Consider the following 12,221-nt stretch of genomic DNA (forward strand, 5'->3'; position numbering starts at 1 on the left):
GATTTTCGGGTCGGCCGGTTGCGGACTGTCAGCCGCAGGCCGCCCGCAAATCGCGGGACATGCACATGGCCGCCGCCATTGTTTTCAATGAGACCGGACCCCAGAACACGGCCGTAATAAGACATGCCCGTTCTTTCTGCGGTCCGGGCTCCCGGGCCGTGCAAAGACCGCAAAAACTACGGTCGTGTGCATGGCCCCATAGAAAAGAATGGGGCCGCAATTCTCCCGTGGATTTTCGGGGGAATTGCGGCCGCAAAAACACGTTCGTGTGCATGGGGCCTAAGTCTTTCCCTTCTACTTTCCTCTCTTATGAGCCACTTCTGGTTGGCTAAAAATCCACCAAACTGCGTTGTGTGAACATGATCTAGAAAAGGCCACATTTGTTGGCCTTAGGGAGCCATAGGCCTATTTTTTTTATCAAACATATTCTCTCAGCATTTTTTATTTTTTACTTTTGGCTTTGACTGATATACATTAATATGCCTTTTTCTAACATGATTAAATACTTGTTGTAATAAGCCATTTTGCACCAAATTGAAAGAGAATCTATTGTCAAAAGCTGACCTATTCTTTAAATGATCGCTAAATTTTCAACAAACTTTGTATAAATCAATAGTACAAGCGTATATAAGAAACTTTGTAATATATTTTATTAGAGAAAAGTGACTTTTTTCTCCACTTATCGGGCCCCCCCTCAACTGTTCACTCACTCTGAATTTACTGATTTCTCTGTATTAAGAGAAGATGGACTATCAGACGACAAAATGGATCAGGTTACACCTGCCCAAAGAAAACTATGGAGAGGGGAGGGTGAGGAGGAAGTAGGAGCAGAGTGAGAGAGTAGCAGACATCTCAGATACACTGCTCAATACTGCTGTATAATCTCCTCCATGCTGCTGCTTCTATGGTGTGACAGATAAAGATATGAGCACAGGATTCTCCTCTATGTGTGCTGTGTATAGAAGACCTGATAGGCTCCGCCCAGTAGCTCAGAGAAAACGGAGAGTTAGAGAGATATTGCCTGCAGAGGGGATCATTGCTAGAAAAAAAATTCAGAATACAAGTCACATAATGGCCAGAAACAATGTTATTCCTCATGTACACATATATGTCAGCTTATTCTGAAAAGTCCCCTGAAAGATTAGGCACGCAATAATTCAATTTAAAACGTGATTTTTTTATTTCAATATTTTAACAGTAAGTAAAAAAAACACGCAATCATTCAAGATATTAATGACCGACAAGACAAAATAGATATAATGATAAAGCATATATAGACTATCATATTATATTCATGCATTACATAAAAAACCCAATAAAGAAGCCGTTTATGAGAAAACGTTGGGGCATCTGGGACTGGAGCATTTAAAAGTGCTTTCTAAGTCTAAGGTATCTGAGGTATCTCAACATGAGTCAATGACCAGGCTGTATTAAAAACCCTAATCCAGAAGCTAGCGGCATTTGGGACAGTGCCACAATTTGTCACTTAGTTCTATCTATTCCACATCCCCTAAAACCATGAAGGGATGCTTGAGGACATTTTTGCCCACATCTAATAGAGAAGCGAGTGAATGTAATGTATATGTACTGATAGCTTTAAATCTTTGTTCACAATGCTTTATTGTATCAAAATACCTCATAAGCACTAATGTCATTGTAATCTCTCTGACATATGTCACCTCTCATCGGACAGAAAGTCATCAGACAGTATGTAGATAAACAATGTTAAAGCAACATAATGTTCGTGCAAAGCTGGTGATACAGTGATCTAGATTTTTTTCATGTTTAAAGATAAAACATCCCAAAGGAGATGACCCTCTTTCCTTTCTTAACATCACTGCCTTTGAAATCAGTCTTTTATTATTCAGAGACAGCTATTTTCCCAACATAAAGAGAATCAAAAATTTATAACAGAAATTATTCCAAAAATATTTGATGGAATCTTAGTGCCAAGAAAATTGATGTCAAATAGGTCTATGTTGCAATATATCCTATGAAGGGGTGGATGTATCTGTGCAAAGTTATTACTTCAGCCTGAAGGGTAGAAGGGTGCACATACCATAGGGGTTGGCTGACATTCCAGTTTTTGGTCTTCTTCCCATGTTAATGGGTGGTGAGAAGCTACACAGGGATGTGGTTTTGCAGTGTTAGCAAATAAAAAAGTGAAAAAAAGTATTTAAGTCATGAACAAGGGATGGAGGCACCAGGACCTCCTGTTGCAAGTGATTAGGGGTATGGTGGCGTCAAGCAGAACCTGAATTCGGCCTAATTTGGCAAAAAAGTAAACAACCACTTTAATTCATCAGAATGACATATTTAATACAATTTTAAATCACATAAATTATAAATTAAAAAAATGTTATGACATTTGTATTTGTGAACTAAGAAGGATGATAACCTTGAAATACTGATAACCCTTGACCAGCACCTGTTCCGTACATATGGAATTAATGATTTCCACCCCTTCCTTGAGATTGACGGTGCTGATGGGGCTGTGTTACATGATCCTTCTGATTTAGAAAGAAAGGAAGGAGGGGGAAGATATTGTAATACATATCCTTCATGTACCTATTCAGAATTGGGAACTGGCACGTTGGAGGGTGAGGTCAGGCATTAGACCTCTAAGCTGTGCACCATCGCTGAGGTAAACCTTCCGGGTATATTATATTTGCAATTGTATTAATGAGCTAGTAAAATGTTTTATTTTAAAGCATCCTTTTTGAGAATGAAACAATGTGTTCATATATGAACTAATATACTGTGTTATTGATAGTTTAAGAGTTATTGTAGGGAAATCTTGAATATCTTGATGTTCTGTTGCCTGAAAAGTGTGGTATTTGTAATTCATAACTGCAGGCCAAAGCCACTGCATACAGCAGATATTTTATTACATAAATATGGAGCAAGAAAGTTTTAAAGGAATATCTATCATTGACTTTCAGTGACATCATACATTATTGGGTAAGCATTGTTACATGAATGCCTTGAAGCGGATATGTGATCACAATTCTGTTTCTGTCAATCTAATATGAAGTAGACTTGTGGGGATCTGCAATCCCAATGGAAAGGGAAATTAGTTTTATTCAAATATTAACTAAAACATAGTATTTCTTATATTGGAAGGAGTTTACAATACTTCCTTGCTATAAATTCATAAAAAATTATTATTTTGTAAACATTTTTAAAAATTCTTATATTAAAATATAAAATATACATAGCGCTGCGCCAATTTGTCTCCTGTTGGCTCTCCTTGGCTTTCTGTGGAGAGGGTCACAAAGGCCTGACTCACACTGATCGAAAAACCCATTTGAGGCTATGTTACCACTTTTTTCAGACCATTTCTGAATCTATAAATATAAGCAGATGTACATCATGCTTTATTTCTGATCTAGTTTCAAGCCAAGTCTCTGTTAATTGAATTGGAGTGGATGGAACACATATGACAATAGAAAGCAAGCCATTTTCCATCCATGTATAAGTGAGGGCTTGTGACGTTGGACATTGGACTAATGCTTATAGTTTTATTATTATTGACACTGGACATTGTACTAACATTTCCTGTTCTCATGTCTGTAAATGGGCTGGATGAAGAGGCTACTGTATCTGTGCATGGACAAATGAGAGAGTGAGCCATCTGTGTCATCCTCTTTTTACTGTCTGTGTCAAGTAATTGTCTTGTGTGGGCTTCCATATACACAAGTGCTTGGCAGCAGCATCTGGTCATTAGGAGGAGCAGGTTTCCTATGATAAAAGGTAAAGGGCTCCTAGCGCCAGTTCTCAGAGAGAGTTGGCATTAAAGGAATAGGACAAAGCAGACAAGATTGTGCAACGTGAGAGCATATAGTGCCATTTTTGAGTAGGCAGAGCTTCCAATTAAGCGTGTCAAGGGTGACAGTAAATTATCTCTGTATCCAGAGTTCTTAAGAGGTGACTTATCTTAAAGTTAGGACTGGTGACAGTACCTAGAAAGCCTAGGCAGGTGCACATACAATGTAGGACTTGCTTTTCTGCCATGGTACTCAATACAAGTTACTTTTTTATTTTATTTTTAATTGAAAATGTATGGTGGGCGGGGCATAAAAGGCAGATTGAAAGCAACGTTTTTTTTAGCCACACGAAACCTCAAAAATCGCTTCAAGTGGTGTGGGATGATTGTGCGACACCTCCTGTTTATTGACGTGCCAGTTATGGCCACTTGTCGCAAACTGAGAGGGACAGAATCCCTGAACGGCGAGACCTTGGTTTATCACTCCCACAGATCACTACACGCCTAGGCCGAGATGTCTGCACTGTTCAACGTTGCGTGTCCCGGAGGTTGGGAGAACAACAATGCATGGGAATGACAGCAGGGGTGCGCGGCGGCGAACCTCTGCACTGACGGTTGTCTGATTGGAAGAATGGCACATAGTGATCCATTCTGTACTGCAAGTGAAAATGGACGTCACATCCCAAGCCTAGGGTGGCAATCAATGTCGACACAAACATCAGAAGGATTTTGCATGACATTGTGCTACGAGCCAGACGTCCAGCTACAGGTGTTCTATTGACCACACACTACCGCTCCCAAAGGTGTACAGCAAGACGGTAATGGAGGCTGGCATGGTGGGCTATCCTCTTCAGCGATGAGTCACGCTTTTGTCTTGGATACAATGATAGCCGGCGATTGGTCTGGAGATCATGTGGGCAACGCCATGAAGAGTCCTTCACAAGGGAACGTCACACCGGTCCTACTCCTGGGGTTATGGTGTGGGGTGGCATAATGTACGGTAGGCGGACCGCTCTAGTATTTATTTCAGGTACACTAACAGCTCGGCGTTACATTGATTTGGTTGTGGAATCAGTGGCACGGCCATTTCTCAGAAGCCGTTTTTCAACAGGACAACGCAAGGCCTCATGTTGCTCATGCTACTGTGAGCGGTCTGTGTGGCCTGAAAGTCAGTGGGAGTTCAAAAATATTTGAAGTACCCAATATACATAAGGGATTCTCTGGGAAGAGAGCAATTTCAAATACCAAGTTTATTTAATCAATCACCTGATCCCAGAATTTGCAATGCTTGGGGCAGCGCCAAAGTTAATTTATAAAATCAATGAAATCTACTCTACTCTATACTTAATTTTCTATAACAATATTGGTGTTAAATATAGCTGGTGGGAAATAATTTGAGTTTACAAGAACTCCAAACTAGGTGAGAGATTGGGGATTACTTGTATCGGTTCTGCCCAGGCTCTATCTGAAAGCCCTTAGATGTAGGTAAGTGTTTCTGACGTATAGTTTTCAACAGGATCTATCTTAGGCCTCATGCACACTTCCATCACCGTTTTCACGGCCGTTTTTCACGGATTTGTGTGTCCGTTATGGTATCCGTGTGGTTTCCGTGTGTACTCCGTGTCCGTTCCGTGTTTCCGTTTTAAACGGGCGTTGTGCTACCGTTTGGCTTCCGTTTTTTACGGATCCGTTAAAAAAACTGAAGATATTAAACTTCATTTGAACTTGTCACATGTCCCAGGAAACACCCATGGTGATCATGCACCATGCTTATGAGTCTCTCAACATCCATCTTCAGGAATGAATGTGTACTGTAGTCTGTGAACTTTGGCACACCCTGCTGTTGCTATGGCAACAGATCCATCAAAAACGGACGGAACGGAACTACGGATCCGTGAAAATAAGGGAAGTGTGCCTGGGCCCATTGAAATGAATGGGTCAGGGTGCTATCAGTAAAAAAAATGGATAGCACTGTGAAGGAAAAAACTGAAGTGGGCATGAGGCCTTAGGCCTCATGCACACGACCGTAAAAACTCCTGTTATTATGGGTCGTAATTACGACCCATAATAACGGGCTCATAGACTTCTATTGGCCATGGGTACCTTCCCGTTTTCTTACGGGAAGGTGCCCGTGCCGTTGAAAAAGATAGAACATGTCCTATTTCAGGCCGCAATAACGGCACGGGCAGCCCATAGAAGTCTATGGAGCTCCCGTAATGACGGGTGGCTACATGTGTGCACCCATCATTACGGCAGCGTTGCTAGGCAACGTCAGTAAATAGTCACTGTCCAGGGTGCTGAAAGAGTTAACTGATCGGCAGCAACTCTTTCAGCACCCTGGAGAGTGAATTCCGATCAGAATATGGAGCAACCTGTAAAAAAAAAAAAAAAAGAGACGTTCATACTTACCGAGAACTTCCTCTTTCCTCCAGTCCGGTCTCCCGGCCGTTGCCTTGGTGACGCGTCCCTCTCGACATCCGGCCCGACATCCCTGGATGACGTTTCAGCCCATGTGACCGCTGCAGCCAATCACAGGTCAATCACAGGCTGCAGCGGTCACATGGACTGCCGCGTCATCCAGGGAGGTCGGGCTGGATGTGAAGAGAGGGACGCGTCACCAAGACAACGGCCGGGTAAGTATGAATTTCTTTAACTTTTATTACAGAAAGGGCTGTCCCTTCTCTCTATCCTGCACTGATAAAGAGAAGGGCTGCCGATTAGTGCAGTGCTATTTTGCTGCCAAAAAGGTGCCCGTAAATACGGGTGGAATACGGGTGACACCGGACCCATATTTACGGGCATGGGTCCGTAAATACTGGTGAAAAATGGGTCAAATACGTGTGACACCGGACCCGTATTTACGCCAGTATTTACGGGTGGGAAAATATACGGTCGTGTGCATGAGGACTTAGACAGTGAGCCCCTAGTTTTTTTACACTGCTCAAGAAATACCAGCAGATCTGTAAGCTATTTTTTATGGCTATAGCTCTTACAGCAGATTTTACTTGTATCCTATTACAACATACAAGCAATAGATGCCTGCAATCTAAAAATTTGGATGAGACGTGTAATACCCATGATCCCCTGACGGCCGCAGCCATGGATCAGTGAGCACTGGCCCGCATCTCCTCCTCAGGAGACGCCAGCGCTCATTCCGCTTCACTCTGCTGTGTCACGTAGGGTGCGCGCGCACTCGTGCCCGGTCTTAAAGGGCCAGCGCGTACACCTGAATCTATTATTAAATTAGCCTATTAAATTAGCCTATGATCCTGGACTATAAGGAGGGCCCTGGCCCTTCCTGCCTTGCCTGAGCTTTGTTGTCATTACCTATGTTCGTCTCTGCAAATGGTTCCTTAAGTGTGTTCCAGTTACCAGTGTTCCCGTTCCTGCTACCTGTAACCTGTATCCCGTGTTATCCTGGTCCAAGTGCCATATAGAGTTGGAGTCGTGCTGCGCTGAGTACTATGCCTGTCCTGTTTCACCACGCCTGGTGTCTGTTTGCTGCCAAAGTCCCATCTGAGCCTGTCTTGTTACTGTCTGAAGTTACCATAGGTACACCTATTTGAACTATAGACTTTGACCTGTGTCCTGTTGGCCAGCTGCCATACCGTTAAGGAGGTACGGTCCAGTGGGTGCACGTACCCAACGTGACAAGACAAGAGAGCAAGTTCAGGACACCAATCAGCCATAACATTAAAACCAGCAACATGTGAAATGAATAACATTGATTGATTATCTCATTACAATGTCGCATGTCAAGCAGTGAGATGTATTAGGCAGCAAGTAAAGTCACTTCTTTAAGTTAATGTGTTGGAAGCATAAAAAATTGGCAAGCCTAATGATCTGAGAAACTTTGACAGTGGCTCAAATTGTGATGGTTAGACGACTAGATCAGAGCATCTCCAAAAATGCAGCTCTTGTGTGGTGTACTCGGTATACAGTTGTAAGTGCCTACAAAAAGTGGTCCAAGGAAGGACAACCAGTGAGCTGACTACAGGGCCATGTATGCCCAAGACCCATTGATGTGTGTGGGGAGCAGAGGCTAGCCCCTTTTGGGGGCTAATGTAGTACAAATTGGTGAAAAAGGTACTGCTGGAACTGGACCAAAAAGCAGTCGTAGAAGGTGACCTGGTCTGATGAATCAGGTTCTCTTTTGTATCATGTGGACAGCCGGATGTATGTGCGTTTCTTACCTGTGGAAAATATGGCACCGGGATGCACTATGGGAAAAATGCAAGTCAGCGGAGGCAGTGTGATGTTCTTGACTATGTTCTGCTGGGAAACCATGGGTCTTGGCATTTATGTGTATGTTTCTTTGACATGTACCACTTACCTAAACATTTTTACAGAGCAGACCAAATACACCCCTTCATGGCAACAGTAATCCCTAATGGCAGTGGCCTCTTGTAGCAGGATAATGCGCCCTGCCACACTGCAAATATTGTTCAGGAAATTTGGTTTGAAGAACATGACAAAGAGCTCAAGGTGTTGACTTGGCCTTCAGATTCCCCAGTTCGATTAATGGAGGACCCACCTTGAAACTTACAGGACTTCAAAGATTTCCTGCTAATATCTTGGTGCCAGATACCACAGGACACATTCAGAGGTCTTGTAGAGTTCATGCTTCTCTCGGTCAGATCTGCTTTGGTTGCACGAGGGGGACCAACACAACATTAGGCAGGTGGTTTTAATGTTATGGCTGATCGGTATATATATATATACTGTATATTGCACTCTCACAACTTATAGAATGGTTGCCTTCGCTCTGCATCTACTCAGCAAAAACACTTTACATCAGTTGATATTTTTTAAGTCTATTAAATATATGTGCCTGTAAATATTTCTGTGCACTTTGCAGTAGTCATTAATTTATACTATTGATATAGGCAGACGCTGAGGTTTCCACTTCCTTCAATTACCCCACCAACATCTTAAGCTGTCAACCTCTCCTGATGCTGTTAATAGCAGATAAAATTATAGTGCACAGACTATGGCCAAAGACAGAAAGAAAAGTGAGCTTTTAGAGGCTGGTCGTGAAGTTATGTCATATTTAAAACATTTTCTTTTTGATGTATTAATGTTATTAAAACTACATTTCTGTACATATAAATTACACTACAGAGCTAAGTACTAGCTATTATTAAACATACAAATGGCATAAACACTGGGGTAGACTATAGTGTATGAGAGGCATAATTCTCATATTCTCCATTATGCACACTGTGATGTACCAAAGCTGAATGGACTATTTTTTATCATATTTCTAGTACTAGATATTATCTGTCTCACATTTTCTAGTAAGAAGATAACAATATTATTATTATTATTATTATTATTATTATTATTATTACTCAGATATTTCCAAAATAAATGTCAATTTGGAGTAAAAATGGAAAAATAAGGTTTGCCTGAAAATTGGGCTTTCTCTCCCCTTCCACTCATGTCCTCAATACGAGAGGTCCCCCATCTCCAAGGTCAACAGACTATATCCAAGAGAGTGTTGATAAAATCTGTGCAGGTAAGCCAGTGCTCCTGTGAATTAAGCAGGTCTACCAAGGGTGGTACCATTTTCACATATTTACTACATTGACAAGTGAATGGGAACTGATCTCGGTTATTGTGCAGTTCTTCCAATGAAATTCCTTTTGCAGAGACTCCTTCTCCTTACACAAAGCTGTGAAGACCAGTGACTGACACAAGGTGAGAATGAGGGTTGGTCTCAGAGTTAGTCTTGGGTTCCATGGCCCACTAAAGATGACAATCCTCAGGGAGATATTACATCTGTACAGAGCAGATTCATATCATCTTTTTAATTTCATTTTAATAAGGATTAATGGGATATTTGTAAAATGATTGAAAAATAAAGGCAAACTGTATAGTCAATATTTTACTCTTTGATTTGCCTGCAAAACAACAGGATTTTTAAATGCTATAAAAATAAATGCCCCTACAAAGAGATGGTCAAATTTTTGGTAAATAAAAATATTTATTAAAAATAAAGTTGTTACAGTTCTCACCAGAAAAGTGGATTCTTGATCTGCAATCGGGTTGGCTCTGGCTAAACTAAGATGCAAATAATTTCCCCGTTCTTCACCCTAAGGCTGGGTTCACACGAGCACATTAACTTCCGTAATGGACGGACGTATTTCGTCCGGAAGTCCCGGACCGAACTCAGTGCAGGGAGCCGGGCTCCTAGCATCATAGTTATGTACGATGCTAGGAGTCCATGCCTCTCTGCAGGACTACTGTCCCGTACTGTAATCATGTTTTCAGTACGGGACAGTAGTTCCACGGAGAGGCAGGGACTCCTAGCGTCGTACATAACTACGATGCTAGGAGCCTGGCTCCCTGCACTGAGTTCGGTCCGGGACTTCCGGCCGAAATACGTCTGTCCATTACGGACGTTAATGTGCTTGTGTGAACCCAGCCTTAAAGGGTAACTAAACCTTCGAAAAACTTTTGACATGTCATAGTGACATGTCAGAAGTTTTTATTAGTGGGGGTCCGAGCACTGTAACCCCCACGATCGCTATAACGAAGCGGCAGATGCACTCGGAGGATCACCGCACTGCTTCGTCTCTGTTCGCCTTTCTTCGGAAAGCCGACTGTGCAGTCTAAGGGCTCATTAGAAAGTTTATGAGTCAGTACACCGCTCGCTTGGCTTTCCGAGGAAAGCCGATCAGAGACGATGCGACACAGCGCTCGCCCGAGTCTTTCTGCCGCTTCGTTGCAGCGATCGGTGGGGGTCTCAGTACTCAAACCCCCACTGATCAAAACTTCTGACATGTCATTATGACATGGCAGAAGTTTTTTGAAAGTTTAGTATTGCTTTAACTTATTTCAAGGTGATATGGACTTTCCTAGTGGGATTCCCAGATCAGTGTCCCTGGGGTAGTCACTCATTAGTGGAAAATATGCTGCTAGGAACGTCTAGAGAAGGGGCAGATGCGAAGTCAGGAACAAAGCCAGGAGTCCACACTGGAAGAGCAGTTAAGATGCGTCTAGCTAGAGATAAATTCGTAACAGGAAGAAAGACCAGGGGTTAAAAAAACAAGTACCAAGTGACAAATCTGAAGTAGTGGGACGAGAGTAGAATCCAGTAACAAGACTAAAGTCAAAGTTAGGGTCAGATTTCGGATTAAAAACACAAGTAAAGTAGCTCAGAAGAAAGAACCTTATTCACAGGAAAGATCCAGGAGCTGGAACCTCCATTTTAAAAATGCCACATTATGATCGTTATCGGAGCGGGCCGGTCGCCATGGAGACGCAATATGGCATGGCGTTGGAACAGGGCAAAATGAGTAATAAAAGTGTTCATATGCTCTCTACTTTCTAAATATGTCATTTAGGTCGAATTTTCCTTTCAGTGAAAACTTTGCCTACAAAATACAAACCTTTCTCCTGCTAAAACATGTAAGAAATGTTTATGCTCTTTTAATTATTTGTTATTACCAGTTAATAGATACTACCCACTCTGCAAGTTATCTTGAACCTCAGAAGACCACCCAACAGCAACTCAGGTTAAAGGCCCTTTTACACTGGGCGATTACTGTGCAGACGAGCGTTCGTATATCGTTGGCGGCCGTGTGACAGTAGCAAACGAGTGCCGATCAACAATGTCTCGGTGATCGGCGCTCGCTGCACCGGCTGCTTATCGGCCGGTGTAAAAGGGCCTTTACAGGTTACAGACCAATTCTTTCTTAGGCTTCATTGATAGACATGCCTTAAAGGGGATCTGTCAGCTTAATGTACTGCCCTAGGTAGCCCAAAAATTTTCGTGCGGTTGGGCTACTCATATATGTACATGCACAGCAGTCTGTAATCCTCGACCTGAGGCGTGGGGAGTGCACTCTCCTCATGATTCACAAACTAGTAGCCAAACAGCACAACTTTTTTTGTATTGTTTTGGCTACTAGTAATACAAGCCTGTAGCTTACATGGGGCAGTATCAACGGGACCCACATCCATCAGATATTTATGGCATATGACATTGACATGTCATAAATGTCTAAGATGAGAATAACCCTTTAAAGGGAATCTGCTGCCACGAAACCCTCACCCCTCCCCCTGAACTACTGTAATGAGTGAATGACTTAAAATACACAAATTCCCAATATATCATTTTTATACTCATTTACATTCCCCTTCTGTAAGCCTGCAAACGGTCATGCGCTGTATGTTGATGAAGCACCTAGAAGTGCGTTGTAAAATTTTGGCTAGCTTAGCAGTCCGGGGTATGCATTAGCATACAGTGAACAAACCATTTGTAAGCTTTCTGTGGGAAAATGCAAGTGAGTACAAATATAAAAATGACATTCGCAATCTGTGTTTTTTAAGCTTTTCACTCATTACAGAAATTCAGGGGGATTTTACATGGTGACAGGTAACCCTTCTCCAGTAACACAAGTACATATTTGCTTTACTATTGATGTAGATGTGTCTACACTTAGATTTT

The sequence above is a fragment of the Rhinoderma darwinii genome, chromosome 6, assembly GCF_050947455.1.
Source record: "Rhinoderma darwinii isolate aRhiDar2 chromosome 6, aRhiDar2.hap1, whole genome shotgun sequence".
Taxonomy (NCBI): Eukaryota; Metazoa; Chordata; class Amphibia; order Anura; family Rhinodermatidae; genus Rhinoderma; species Rhinoderma darwinii.